The following is a 13,841-nucleotide window of genomic DNA, read 5'->3' as shown; positions in this document are numbered from 1 at the left end:
TTAAGTCAAATAAGTTATTGGTTGTTTACTCCCATAGGCTTCATGCTACCATTTCCCTAGTGTATCTTGGATGCAGAACAGCATTGTAGATCAAAGGATTTGTGGATGTGCTGGTGTTTACATTCACTTTTTATTGCATGCAGAATACATTCCTGCACCAAAGATGCTGGAACATAGGAATGAAGGCTCTATGTAGGCACCAGATCAATATTTTCATATATGGTGAGTGCTTTGTGTTGTCTTCAGCAATGGAGCCTTGATGTCAGTTTGTGGAAAGAAACCTATAGTCTTGGCCGATTTATGTGGACTTGCACAGTCAGTTGCAGAGTCAGAAGGAGTGTGAGAACCAAAGGCAATAGAGGACAGCAAGAAAACAAGCCCCTCCAAATCAACATGAGCAAAGGTCTGATGAACTCATAGAGACAGAAGCAGCATGCACAGGGCCTGCATGGATCTACACCAGGTCCTCTGTGTATACATCATGGCTTCCAGGTTAGTGAATGTGCAAACAACTTACTATCTGGTTTTTGCACCTTCTCTCTTTTTTTTTTTTTTTGCCTTCTCTTTGTTTGTTTGTTTTGTTCAAACCTGCTTTTTTTTTTCATCACATTATATTTTTATTTTATCTATTTTATTTTATTTTATAATTATCTCATAAATCTGGTTTATAATAAGACAGGAAGGGAATAGATCCAGATAGGAGTGAAGGTAGGAAGGAACTGGAAGGAGTACAGGAAAAGAAAACATTAAGCAGAGTATATTATGTGAGGGAAAATCTGTTTCTAATAAAGGAGAAAAAAAATTTGAACAAACAAAAAGTTTTGGCAATGTCATATTCTGTGTGTCTCTGAGGTTTTAGAAGACCTTAACTATGTTACCTTATCTTTCTATACAATCATATCTGTCTGTTACACCTAGGATGTATATTCGTAGGATAAAAATAGACTAGTAATTGATATGACCATGATTTGACCAACTAATAATTAACTTGTATAACTTACTTATCCTAAACAGCCTCCAATAGCACTTTCGAATATTAGAAGTAAGCCTTGTATTATAATTGAGTTGTATAGGTAAAATAATGCATATTAGAGTAGAAATACATATGATATATGTGAAGAATAATCTTAAATTTGAATCCTATGCCAACGTATCAAAATTTAAACTTATTTTGAATCTATATACAAAATTATATACCAGTGAATTAAAAATAACCATGTGAGTAACAATTAAGGTGTTAAGCTGAGTAGATTCACTAATTTACTTTTTGTCTTATCATCCCTATATATTTCTATATTCCCCCTTCTTTGTTTTCAACCCCTATCTCCAAACCTAAGAATTAAAGGTAAAAGAAAAGAGAAACATCCCTGAGTCCAACCTTGTTTTCTCTCTAAATAAGACCAATAATAACTTATAACCCACTCCCAATGAAAATAAATATCTACTACCCAAGAAAGCAACCAAAAACCTGACCAACCCTCCTTAAGGGAAATGAGGTGTCATTCTTTTAAGGTTTCTTGTGCCTGATTTGCTATCAATAGTACTTTTGAAGGGGCCCAAATAAAATTGGTGAAATGGTTAAACAAGCTAGGAATAGCATTTGTGGCCCAGTTTCTAAATGTTGAAAAATTCCAGGTTTAATTATAGTCCTGTGTGAGACAGTCTGAGATGCAGGACCAATTGGGATTGGCAGCTTTCTTCAAAGCTGTCCTGGGAGCTGTCGCACAAATATGTCTGTCAGATATATTGGGCCAGAAGGCTGAAGATGATGCTCCAACATTATAGAGAGTATTGGGTGACTGATCAGGCAACAAACTGTCTCTGTCACCTTTTCATTTTGGAGGCTGCTAACCTGCACTTCTGTCTACTCAGGTAATTAATTTTATTCCTTCTCAAGTTTCTGATGGGATTGAAGACCAGATAGTTTAGTTTTACAATTAAGCTTAATTGTTTAAGGGTTGAGATGTCTTAGGTCTACATAGATGTTTTAAGTTGATAATGACAAGACATGATAGATATTGGTTTACATTCAGAATTTTAGATGCACCAAGATAGGAAAGATGTTTTCTTCAAGGCTGCCAAACACAAATAACCAAAACACTAAGAATGTAACAGTTACATAATTCCTGATTGTTTCATCGTTCTTATTGATGTAGGTAGTTTATTGTATATACCATATGTTTCATACCATAAGATGCACTTCCCCCCCCCAAAAATGGGGGTGATGGAATTAGTGTGTGCCTTATGGTCTGATTGCTGCAACAAAGAGGTCACTTACCTACGATGTCTTCAGTGTGCCAGCTAGGGAATGTGCACAGGATTCAATTTGTCCACGGGAACAGGAAGAGCTATGGGCAGTACTGCCGAAATCCTTTTTTTTTTTTTTAAGATTTATTTATTATTATGTATACAGTGTTGTCTGCTTGGTCACGGCAGGCCAGAAGAGGGCATCAGGTTACATTATCGATGGTTGTGAGCCATCATGTGGTTGCTGGGAATTGAACTCAGGACCTTTGGAAAAGCAGGTGGTGCTCTTAACCACTGAGCCATCTTTCCAGCCCCCTTTTCACAGAGCTTGGGTTCTGAGCTGAATGTGTGTGTCTGAGCAGGTGTGTGTCAGCTTGCTGCAGGGAGTGGGGAGGGGGAGTGTCCTAAAATGTGTAACAATAAGGAAGTTCTAGCTACCATTTGTCCCTCCTTGACTCCAGTGGGACCACATTTTGGGGTTTCCAGAAAACTGAAAATGTGCTTGAGTCTCTAAGTCTTTCCTCCTGTTGAGCTAACACTGTTTAATATTGCTGTATTTTGTTATATTTTAATAACTATTTTATTATACCAGTACTAATTTGGTTCAGAATATTTTTTCTTGTGTTACTGCTTTGAAAACTGGGTGCATCTTATGGTCAGGTGTGTCTTGTGGTCTGAAAAATACAGTATGTGTAATAATGTAAATGTATATGTATAATATTTTTTTAAAAAAGAAAAAATTAAAATGTTCCACAGAAGAGAAGAAAGAAAGACTAAGTATTCCAAGGTTTTTCACTCTCTACCCATTGTCCAGTAGTGGCCTCTGCATTGATCTCAAAAGGAAAAGGCTTCTCTGATGATAGCTGAGTGAAACGCTGCTCTATGGAAATAGATGAGTGTCACTGGACGTCATTTCGTTTCCACTTTCCTTTAGCAGAATAACAGTAGATGGTTTTCCCTTGTATCTATGTTGTACCTAGTCTCAGATTCTTGGCTGCATAAGCAGCATCAAGCATGGGCTTTATCTCACAGAGTGGGCCTTAAATCCAGTCAGAGAGGGATTAGTTACTCACAAATTTGTGCTACTATTGTACCAGTGTAATACACAGGCCTGTGGCATACCATAGGTTTGTAGCAGGGTTGGTGTTTACCTTTCTCCTCTGGGAGCATGCAGAGTACCTCCCAGTAACATGAACACTATTCAGTAGGGGCGAAGCCTCTAGTTAGGCACCAGCTCAACTTTTCTGTGTTCAATCAGCTATGTAGGTATTGTTTTCAATAATAAAGCCTACCATCAGGGTTTTTGTGTTGTTTTATTTGATACTATCTAATAGCCTTGGAAATACCCTGGGTTGTTTCTGGGTTTCCATGGCCAAAAACCCAATTAGATATAACTCATTTCCAGCACTGGGGAATTCATTTGGTAGCAAGAGCTGTCTAGTCAGGAATTTGTCTCTCTTGTTATTTGGTGATTCAATTTAGAATTCTATCATTTATGTATATAGGTTTAAAGCTTCTATTGTAGTAAGTTTCCTTATGGCCTTTCAAATGGTCTTTACTATTAGTATTTCCTCACCCATACACCCTAGCTTATCCCCACTTCCCTCCACCTCCCCCATTTAATCCTCCTGTTCCAGTCTTCCCTGTGGTTTCTCTAACTATATATTCTATTTCCCCTTCTTGAGAAATCCTTCCCTCTCCACTAATCTCTTACTCTATACCTAACCTCAGATATTTTCTTGATCTTGGCTTTTCTGACTATGGCTAAATTAAATCTCAAAGTGGTTTTCCTTCACTTTTTAAACTTATATTCACTATACATCCTGATTGTAACCACCTCTCTCCTTTCCTCCTGATAAGTCCCTCCCTCCCACCCTCTTCCCCCTATACCTCTTCCCACTGTCCTCAGAAAAGAGGAGCGCCCACCCCAACACATCAAGTCACATCAGCACTGAGCTCCTCCTCATCCACTAAGGCCAGGCAAGGCAGACTGGTTAGAGTGAAGTGATTGAAAGCAGGCAACAGAGTCCACATCTTAGACAGGACACTCTCAACTTACTAGAGATCCCACATAAAGATCAAACCACCCATTGGTTACATGTGTGTAGGGGCCTAGGTCCAGTCCATGCATGCTCTTTGGCTGGTGCTTCCGCTTCTGTAAGGCCCCACAGGTCTATGTTAGTTGACTCTGTTGGTCTTCTTGGAGAGTTTTTGTTCCCTCCCTCCAGGTCCTTCTGTTTTCCCCTCCCATTCTTCCACAGGACTCCCCAGGATCCTTCTAATGCTTGGCTGTGAGACTCAGCATCTGATTTGACCAGCTGCTGAGTGAGGCCTCTCAAAGAATGGTTAAGTTAGGCTCCTGTCTGTAAACATAGCAGAGTATCACTAATGGTGTCAGGGCTTTGTGATCTCCCATGGGAAGGGACTCAGGTTGGGCCAGTCATTGGTTGGTCATTCCTTCAGTCTTCACTCTTTCTTTATCTCTGCACATCTTATAAACAGGGTAAATTTTGGTGCAAAGGATTTGTAGGTGAATTGGTGTTTCCCTCCCACCACTATAGGTCCTTTCTGGCTAGAAGGTGGCCTCCTCAGTCTCCATGTCCCCTGCTGCTTGGAGGCTCAGCTAGAGACATATCCATGCCCTACCTGTAGCAGATCTCCAGCTTGTCTCAATGATGCCCCATGCCTTCAGTTTCCTTTTTTCTCCAGGCCCTCAAATATTCACTTCCTACTCTCTCCACATCTAATCCCCCCTTCCTTTCACACCCCCATGCACTGTCTCCTATCCAGTTCCCTCTCCTCTTCCTCTTCCACTGCCTATTCTATTTCCCCATCTGAGTAAGATTCAAGGAGGGCCTCCTTTGGATCCGTGATGTGTAGTCTGGTTACCCTATAATATGGCTACTATCTGCTTATAAGTAAATATATACAATGCATTTCCTTATGGGTCTGCATTACCACACTCAGGATGATCCTCTCTAGTTCCATCCATTTGCCTACAAATTTCAAGATGTCCTTGTTTTTAATAGCTGAGTAGTATTCCATTGTGTAAATGTAGCACAGTTTCTTTATCCATTCTTCAGTTGAGGGACATCTAGGTTGTTTCCAGATTCTGGCTATTATGAATAAAGCTGCTATGAACATGGTTGAACAAATGTCCTTGTTGAATAGTGAAACATCTTTTGGGTATATGGCCAGTAGTGGTATAGCTGGGTCTAGAGATAGTACTCTTTCCAATTTTCTGAGAAAGCACAAGATTGATTTCCAAAGTGGTTGTACAAGTTTGCACTCCCACCAGTAATGGAAGAGTATTCCCCTTTCTCCAGATCCTCTAATATATGCTGTCACTTGATTTTTTTTTTGTCTTAGCCATTCTCATGTTTTATAAGATGGAATTTCAAAATCATTTTTATTTGTATTTCCCTAACAATGAAGGACACTGAGCATTTCTTTAAGTATTTCTCAGCCATTAGAGATTCCTTTGCTGAGAATTCCCTGTTTGGCTCTGCACCTCATTTTTAATTGGAGTATTTGGTTTGGTGGTGTTTAATTTCTTGAATTCTTTATATATTTTGGATATTAGCCCTTTGTCAGATGTAGAGTTGGTGAAGATCTTTTCCCAATCTTCAGGCTAAGGTTTTGTTCTGTTGACAGTATCCTTTACCTAACAGAAGCTTTTCAGTTTCATGAGGTCCCCTTTATTAATTTTGATCTTAGAGCCTAGGTTATTGGTGTTCCATTCAAGAAGCTGTCTCCTGGACTAATGAGTTCAATTCTGGTTCCCACTTTCTCTTCTATTAGATTAAGTGTTTCTGGTTTTATCTTGAGGTCTTTGATATACTTGGACTTGACTTTTGTACAGGGTGATAATTATGGATCTGCTTGCATTTTTCTACATGTAGACATCAGTTGGACCAACACCATTTGTTGAAGATGCTTTCTTTTTTCCATTGTATGATTTTACTTATTTGTCAAAAATCCAGTGGCCATAGTATGTAGGTCTGTTTCTGTGTTTTTAATTGAATACCTTTGATCAACCAGTCTATTTCTATACCAATACTATGTGGTTTTTATTACTATTGCTGTATAGTACAGCTTAAAGTCAGGGATTGTTATACCTCCAGAGGTTTTTGGGGGTTTTTTGTATATGATTGTTTTAGCAATTCTCTATTTTTGATTTTTTTGGTTTTTTTGGTTTGTTTGTTGTTTTTTCCATATGAAGTTGACAATTGTTCCTTCAAGTTCTGTGAAGAACTGTGTTTGAATTTTGATGGGAATTGCATTGAATATATAAATTGTTTTTGGTAAGATGTCATTTTTACTTCATTAATCCTACCAATCCATAAGCAAGGGAGATCTTTCCATCTTCTGATACCTTCTTCAATTTCTTTTTTCAGAAACCTGAAGATTTTGTCAAGCAGATCTATTAGTTGCTAGGGTATAGTTATACCAAGACACTTTATATTATTTGTGGTTATGGTTAAGGGTGTTGCTTCTCTAATTATGTTCTCAGCCACTTTATCATTGCTGTACAGGAGGACTACTAATGTATTTTTGTTTTTTTATGTTGTATCCTGATACTTTGCTGTTTATCAGCTGCAGGAGTTCTTTGGTAGAGTTTTGGAAGTCATTTATATATACTACATTATTATCTGCAAATGCCAATACTTTGACTTCTTCCTTTCCAAATTGTATCTCTTTTAGCTGTCTTATTGCTCTACCTAGATTTTCAAGTACTATGTTGGAGAGATATGAAGAGAGTTGGAAGCCTTGTCTTGTCCCTTATTTTAATAAAATTGCTTTGAGTTTCTCTCCATTTAATGTTGGCTACCCGCTTGATATATACACTCTTTATTATTCTTAGGTATGGGCTTTGCATCCCTGATCTCTCCAAGACTTTTGTCAAAAGGGGTGCTGGATTTTTCCAAAGGCTTTTTATGCATCTAATGAAATGATCATGTAATTTTTTATTTCAGTTTGTTTATATGGTGGATTACATTGATGGATTTTTGTATGTTGAACCATCTCTGCATCCCTGGAATGAAGCCTACTTGATCATGGTGGATGATGTATTTGATGTATTCTTGGACTTGGTTTGTGAGTATTTTATTGAGTACTTTTGCATCAATGTTCATAAGGGAGAGTAGTCTGAAATTTTTTTCTTTATTGAATATTTGTGTGGTTTGAGTATCCGAGTAACTGTAGCTTTATAGAATCAGTTTGGCAATCTTCCTTCTGTCTCTATTTTGTGGACTAATTTGAGGAGAATTGATATTACTTCTACTTAGAAAGTTGTAGAATTCGGCACTAAAACTATCTGGCTGTGGGCTTTTGGGAGGATTGGGATGCTTTTGATAACTGCTTCTACTTCCTTAGACTGTTTAAACTGTTTACCTGATCTCTATTTAACTTTAGTAGGTGAAATTTATCAAGAAAATAATTCACTTTCTATAGATTTTCCAATTTTGTGAAATACAGGCTTTTAAAGTAAGACCTAATGATTCTTGAGATTTTCTCAGTGCCTGTTGTTATTTCCCTCTTTTCTTTTTTAAAAATATTTTATTAATTTATTCATATTACATCTCAATTGTTAGCCCATCTCTTGTATCCTCCCATTCCTCCCTCCCTCCCGCTTTCTCCCTATTCCCCTCCCCTATGTCTGTGCTTGAGGAGGACCTCCTCTTCCTATATATGCTCATAGGGTATCAAGTCTCTTCTTGGTAGCCTGCTATCCTTCCTCTGAGTGCCACCAGACCTCCCCATCCAGGGGGCATGGCCAAAAATGGGGCACCAGAGTTCACATGAAAGTCAGACTCCACTCTCCACTCTACAGTGGAAAATGTCCTGTCCATTGGCTAGATCTGAGTAGAGGTTTGAAGTTTACTACCCGTATTGTCCTTGGCTGGTGCCATAGTTTGAGCAGGACCCCTGGGCCCAGATCTGCCCATCATAATGCTCTTCCTGTAGGTTTCTAAGAGCCTCTGGATCCTTCTATTTCCCCATTCTCCCATGCTTCTCTCACCTAAAGTCCCAATAGGATGTCCTCCCTTCTGTCCCACTTTCCTGGTACATGAAGACTTTCATGAGACATGCCCTTTGGGCTAGTGTCCAGATATAAGTGAGTATATACCATTTGACTCTTTTTGCTTCTGAGTGTATTTCCCTCTTTTCATTTCTGGTTTTGTTAATTTGGATACTGTCTCTCTGCATTTTAGTTAATTTGGCAACAGGTTTGGTTATCTTGTTGATTTTTTCAAAGAATCAGTTTCTGGTTTCATTGATTCTTTGTATTGTTCTCCTTATTTCTAAGTTATTGTCTTCAGCTCTGAGTTTGACTGCTTCCTTCTGTCTACTCATCTGGGTGTGTTTGCTTCTTTTTGTTCTATAGCTTTTAGGTGTGCTTTTAATTTGCTAGTATGAAAAACTCTCCAATTGCTTAATGAAGGCACTTCTTTCACTGTGTCCCACATTTGAATATGATGTCTCTTCATTTTCCTTTTTAAATTTTTTATTATTTACTTCTTTTTACATATACATTTATGTTATTACACATATATAAAATAAACTACATACAGCAAGAAGAACCACAGAACAATCAGGAATTATATTCATGTTACATTCATAGTGTTTTTGCTGTTTGTATTTGGCAATCTTAAAGAAAATACTTTTCTATCTCGGTGAGTCTAAAATTCTGAATGTAACTCAATATCTCATCTCTATAAACTTAAAACACTTATCTAGACCTAAAAATATCTTAACCCCTAAACAACTAAGCTTAATTGTGAAACTAAACTATCTAGTCTTCAACCTATCAGAGACTTGAGAAGGAGTAAAACTAATTACTTGAGTAAACAGGAAGTGTAGGTTAGCAGCTTCTAAATTTAAAAAGTGACAGATAGATTGCTGCGTGGAGAGTCACCCATAACTCTCTAAAACATTGGAGCATCACCTTTGGCTTTCTGGCCCAGTGTATCTGACCAACATATTTGTGAGGCAGGAACTATTGAAAACATACTTTCCTTGTCTTGGCAGAGTTTGGCCATCAACTCTGCCTGCATCCAAGCTTGCCTAGTTGTAGGCAGAATTCTGTCAGTGGTCAAAATGAATCCATTTTACCCAATGGCTGTTTTAACATATTTGAAGCCATCTCCATAAGGAGGTTCAATGATGCTCATCATCATCTTTGAGGTAGGTTGGGTGCTGCCAGCAGTTAACCTGTCTTGCTGTCAACGAATCATTAAAACAATATAAATATCTTTAAATACCATATTCTGTAGAACTCTAAGATTTCATTGAATCTTAGAAAGTCTTTAATTTCTTTCTTTGTTCCCTGCCTTGGTGGTCATTAAACAGAAAGTTGTTAAGTTTCCATGAGTTACTAGGTTTTCTCTTGTTTCTGTTGTTGAAATCTAGCTTTAATCCATGGTGGTCTGATAAAATACAAGAAGCTACCAAGCAGTGGTGGCACACACCTTTAATCCCAGCACTCAGGAAGTAGAGGCAAGAGGATCTCTGTGATTTCAAGGCCAGCCTGGTCTACAGAGCGAGTTCCAGGACAGCCAGGGATACACAATGAAACCAAAAGAAAAAAAATGAAGAAGAAAAAAAAAGATACAAGAGACTATTTCAATTCTCTTATATCCACTGAGATCTGCTTTCTGATCAAGTGTATGGTCAGTTTTGGCAAAGGTTCCATGAAATGCTCAGAAAAATGTATATTCCTTTATGTTAAGGTGAAATGTTCTGTAGATATCTGTTAGGTCCATTTGATTCATGGCATCTGTTTGTTTAACTATTTTGCTGTTTAGTTTCTGTCTCAGTGACCTGTCTTTGGTTAGAGAGGAGTGTTTAAATTTCCCACTATTAATATATAAGGATAGATTCATGATTTAAGCATTAATATTTTTTCTTTTCTCTGTACACTTAATGTTTTGAATATGTGGTGAAAGGATTTTCTTTTCATGTCTAGTCTATTTAGTGTTCTGTAGGTCTCTTATATGTTTAAAAGCATCTTTCTTTAGAGAAATTTTCTTGTATGATTTTGTTGGAAATATTTTCTGGGTCTTGGAGCTGGCAATCTTCTATTCCTATTATTCTTAGGTTTCCTCTTTTCATATTATCCTTCATTTCTTGGATGTTATTTGTATTAGACATTATTTAAATTTAGCATTTTCTTTGATAGATATATCGATTTCTTTGATTGTATCTTTTACACCTGAGATTATTTCCTCCATGTCTTGTATTCTATTGATACTGCTTACCTCTGTAGTTCCTGATTTCCTCACTAAGTTTTCCATCTCCAAGATTTCCTCAGGTTTTGGAGATTTTGCTAGTTTGTTTGTTTGTTGTTTCTATCTCCATTTTCAGGTCTTGAACCACTTTACTCATTTCCTTCACCTGTTTGTTTTTTCCTATATTTCTTTAAGTCATTTATTTGTTTCCTCTTTTAGGCCTCTATCTGTTTGGATTTTCCTGTATTTCTTTAAGGGGGTTATTTAATTCCTCTTTGAAGGCATCTATCATCTTCAAATCATACATTTATGGTCATTTTCTTATGTTTCCGTTGTGTTAGCATATCCTGGGCTGCTTGCCATGGGATAACTGGCTTCTGGAGGAGCCATATTTCCCTGGCTCTGTGTGCGTGTGTGTGTGTGTGTGTGTGTGTGTGTGTGTGTGTGTGTGTGTGTGTGTGTGTGTTCTTATGCTGGCCTTTAGCCATTAGTTGTCTCTGGTATTGATTGGTTGTTCATAGAGCAGCCCTTCTTGGGATTGTGGGTATGGTTGTAGACTGGCTGCTGGATCTTCAGGAATAGCCTGCCTTTCTCCTCAGGTGGCTGTGTCCCTCAGGCAGAGGACTGAGCTGAGGATGGCTAGCTGTATGATCCTGAGAATAAGCAGGTCTCCTCAGAAAGCCAGGAGCCCTCCTCTTGTCATAGAAACTTCCTGAGTCAGCATCCTGGCCACTCACCTGCTTGCTCAGTGGTCTCTGTGCTCAAGCAGCCCAGATAGAGTGTGTGATGGGCACTGCCATTTTGGAGCAAGATCCTGTATATTCCTGTGATATGGATGGTCTCTTCAAGGGAGACTGGTAGACCTGAGGACTAGAGGCTGGATCCTGGGATCCCTAGATCCAGAGAGTCAGGTGGCCAGAGGCTGGAAGCCTGGGAGCATTCCTCTGGACAGTGGCAACAACCAGATGGGCAGTGGCTGAAACTGCTTGTTTCTTCTCTCACCTGAGAAACACAAGCACTGGCGTTTTGGAGTCTGAAGCACAGCCTCTCACTCACTCTGCAGTCACTATGGTACTGCTACCCAGAAACAATGCACACTGGGCACCTCCATATTGGATCTAATTTTGGGGGTGGAGCAAGAGAGGGTTTCTATGTGTAACAATCCTGGCTGTCCTGGAATTCACTTGCAGACCAGGATGGCCTCAAACTCACAGAGATCTGTGTGCCTCTGCCTCCTTGAGGTTAAAAGTGTGTGCACAATGCTCAAGGTAGTATTTCTTTTTGTCTTCCTAATTGCAAATTATGTTGAACATTTTTAAAGGTATTTCCTCACTGTTTGTCTCCTCTTGAAAACTCTCTGTTCAAATCTATATCCTAGTTTTAATTGAGTTGTTTTTTTTCTTAGATCTTTGTTGTTTCTTTTGGTATCTTTGTATATTCTGAATATTAATCCACTGTCAGTTGTATAGCTGTCAAAGATTATCCCCCTATTCTGTGACTGTCCTCCTTACTCAATTTATTGTTTACTTTCGGACATTTATAGAATTTTGTTTTCTTTTTTTTCTTATTGGAAATTTTCTCTTTAGGTTTTATCTTTTTTCTTTCTTTTTTTTTCTTTCTTTTCTTTTTGACGTTTCTAACTCTTGCTCTTTTCTAGAGGTTCCACAAGTTCTTCTCTATTTGACACCTTCTTTTCATTTGCTTAAACTTGCTTTTCTATTTTTCCCTCTTCTGACACCTTGTTTATCTCATTAACTTAAATCTGACATTGACCTAAAATAATTTATAAAATTTTACTACATCAAAGATGCTAGTGTAAGACTAGAAACTTTGAAGCTGTTGGGAAAAATATTTTATGATATAGACATATAAAAACTTTTGAAAAGGATTCTGATAGCACATGAAATAATTTCAAGGATTGGCTAATGTGATTGCAAAATACAAAAAAAAAATGCTCTGAAAAGCAGCAGAAACCATCAGCACAGCCTACAGCAAACTATGTATCAAAGGATTTATATATAGAATGTACAAAAATGCAAAAATGAAAGACAAAAGTTACCTAATCAATAAATGTACTAATGAGCTGAATGAACAGTTGTCAAAATAATTATAAATAGAAATAAATATTTGGAAAGAGTGTCCAACATGTTTAACTATCAGTAAAATGATTTTTCCAACACTATAATACAAAAGAGATGAGATATACAATCAAGTCTAATTGTTAATCAAAGTGCAAATGAATAAAGAATAACACAGAGGAAGACTGAGAGAAGATTACATATATATAATGTAATGCCACTCCATCTTTAAAGTGAAGGAAACATTGCCATTTGAGGCAATGCTGATGGACCTGGAAGGCATTATGTTATGTGAAAGAAACCATATGAAATCAAATACCGTATAATCTCATCTATATATGGGAACAAAAAATAGCTGATGTCATAGAAATCAAGAATAAAAAGGTGATTGCCAGAGATTTAAGATAGATGGATTCTGGGTGTCAATGTACAGCCAACTGAGTGTACTTGGTGATTCTATATTACACACTTGAAATTTTGACATAAATTTATTTTTCCTACTATAAAAAAAGGAGTTAAGCATGATATTGTTATGTTATATTGTATAACATATACAATATACATATACATGCAAAAGAACAAAAATTAATAAATCTTAAATTTATATTATTTTTATAAAATATATCAAAAGATGGTTAAGAAGAAAACTAAGATTTGAAAAAATGAAGCTTAAAAGTTCCTATTAAAGCCCTCATTGCTTTAGCAAGAAAAAGTAAATTTTCAGAGAAATGTTCATATTTAATATTAAATATTAAATTAAGTATTCTGTGGCATGGCTCAACAAAAAATATTAAAGTACAGTTTTCCACCTTGAAGTTATGGCCCATTGATATCAATATCGCATTTGGATTTCTTAGCCTGAGATAATATAAGGAAAATAATGTCACCAGCGTTCATTCCAACTCAGAGACTACAAGTCCCCACTCCACAAAGGTTTTTTTCTGACAATAAAATCTCTCCAGAATATCTGCTTCCAAGAAAAGTCCTTTCCATCAAAAGAGATAATTAGTCCCAGAAGAAAAGCCAACAGCTAGCTACAGGACAATGCCTCTGCACCTTTGTAGGGCCCTCTATAAACACATGCACAGTCCATGATGAAATCAGCTTCTGCTGTTAATAGCTACAAGTCAGGATTTATCATGAGTAGAATGATGTGTCTAGGTTTGTTTCTTCCATGCTCTCTACCTTCTGCCCTACAAGAACAGCAGTTTTACATGGAATATCATTTCTCTATATAATTCTATTAAAATTCAAATATCAAGTTTTCTGTAACATTTTTTGAAGC

Source organism: Acomys minous (genome assembly GCF_964271855.1).
Source record: "Acomys minous genome assembly, chromosome: 11".
Taxonomy (NCBI): Eukaryota; Metazoa; Chordata; class Mammalia; order Rodentia; family Muridae; genus Acomys; species Acomys minous.
Note: the sequence above shows the minus strand (reverse complement) of the source record.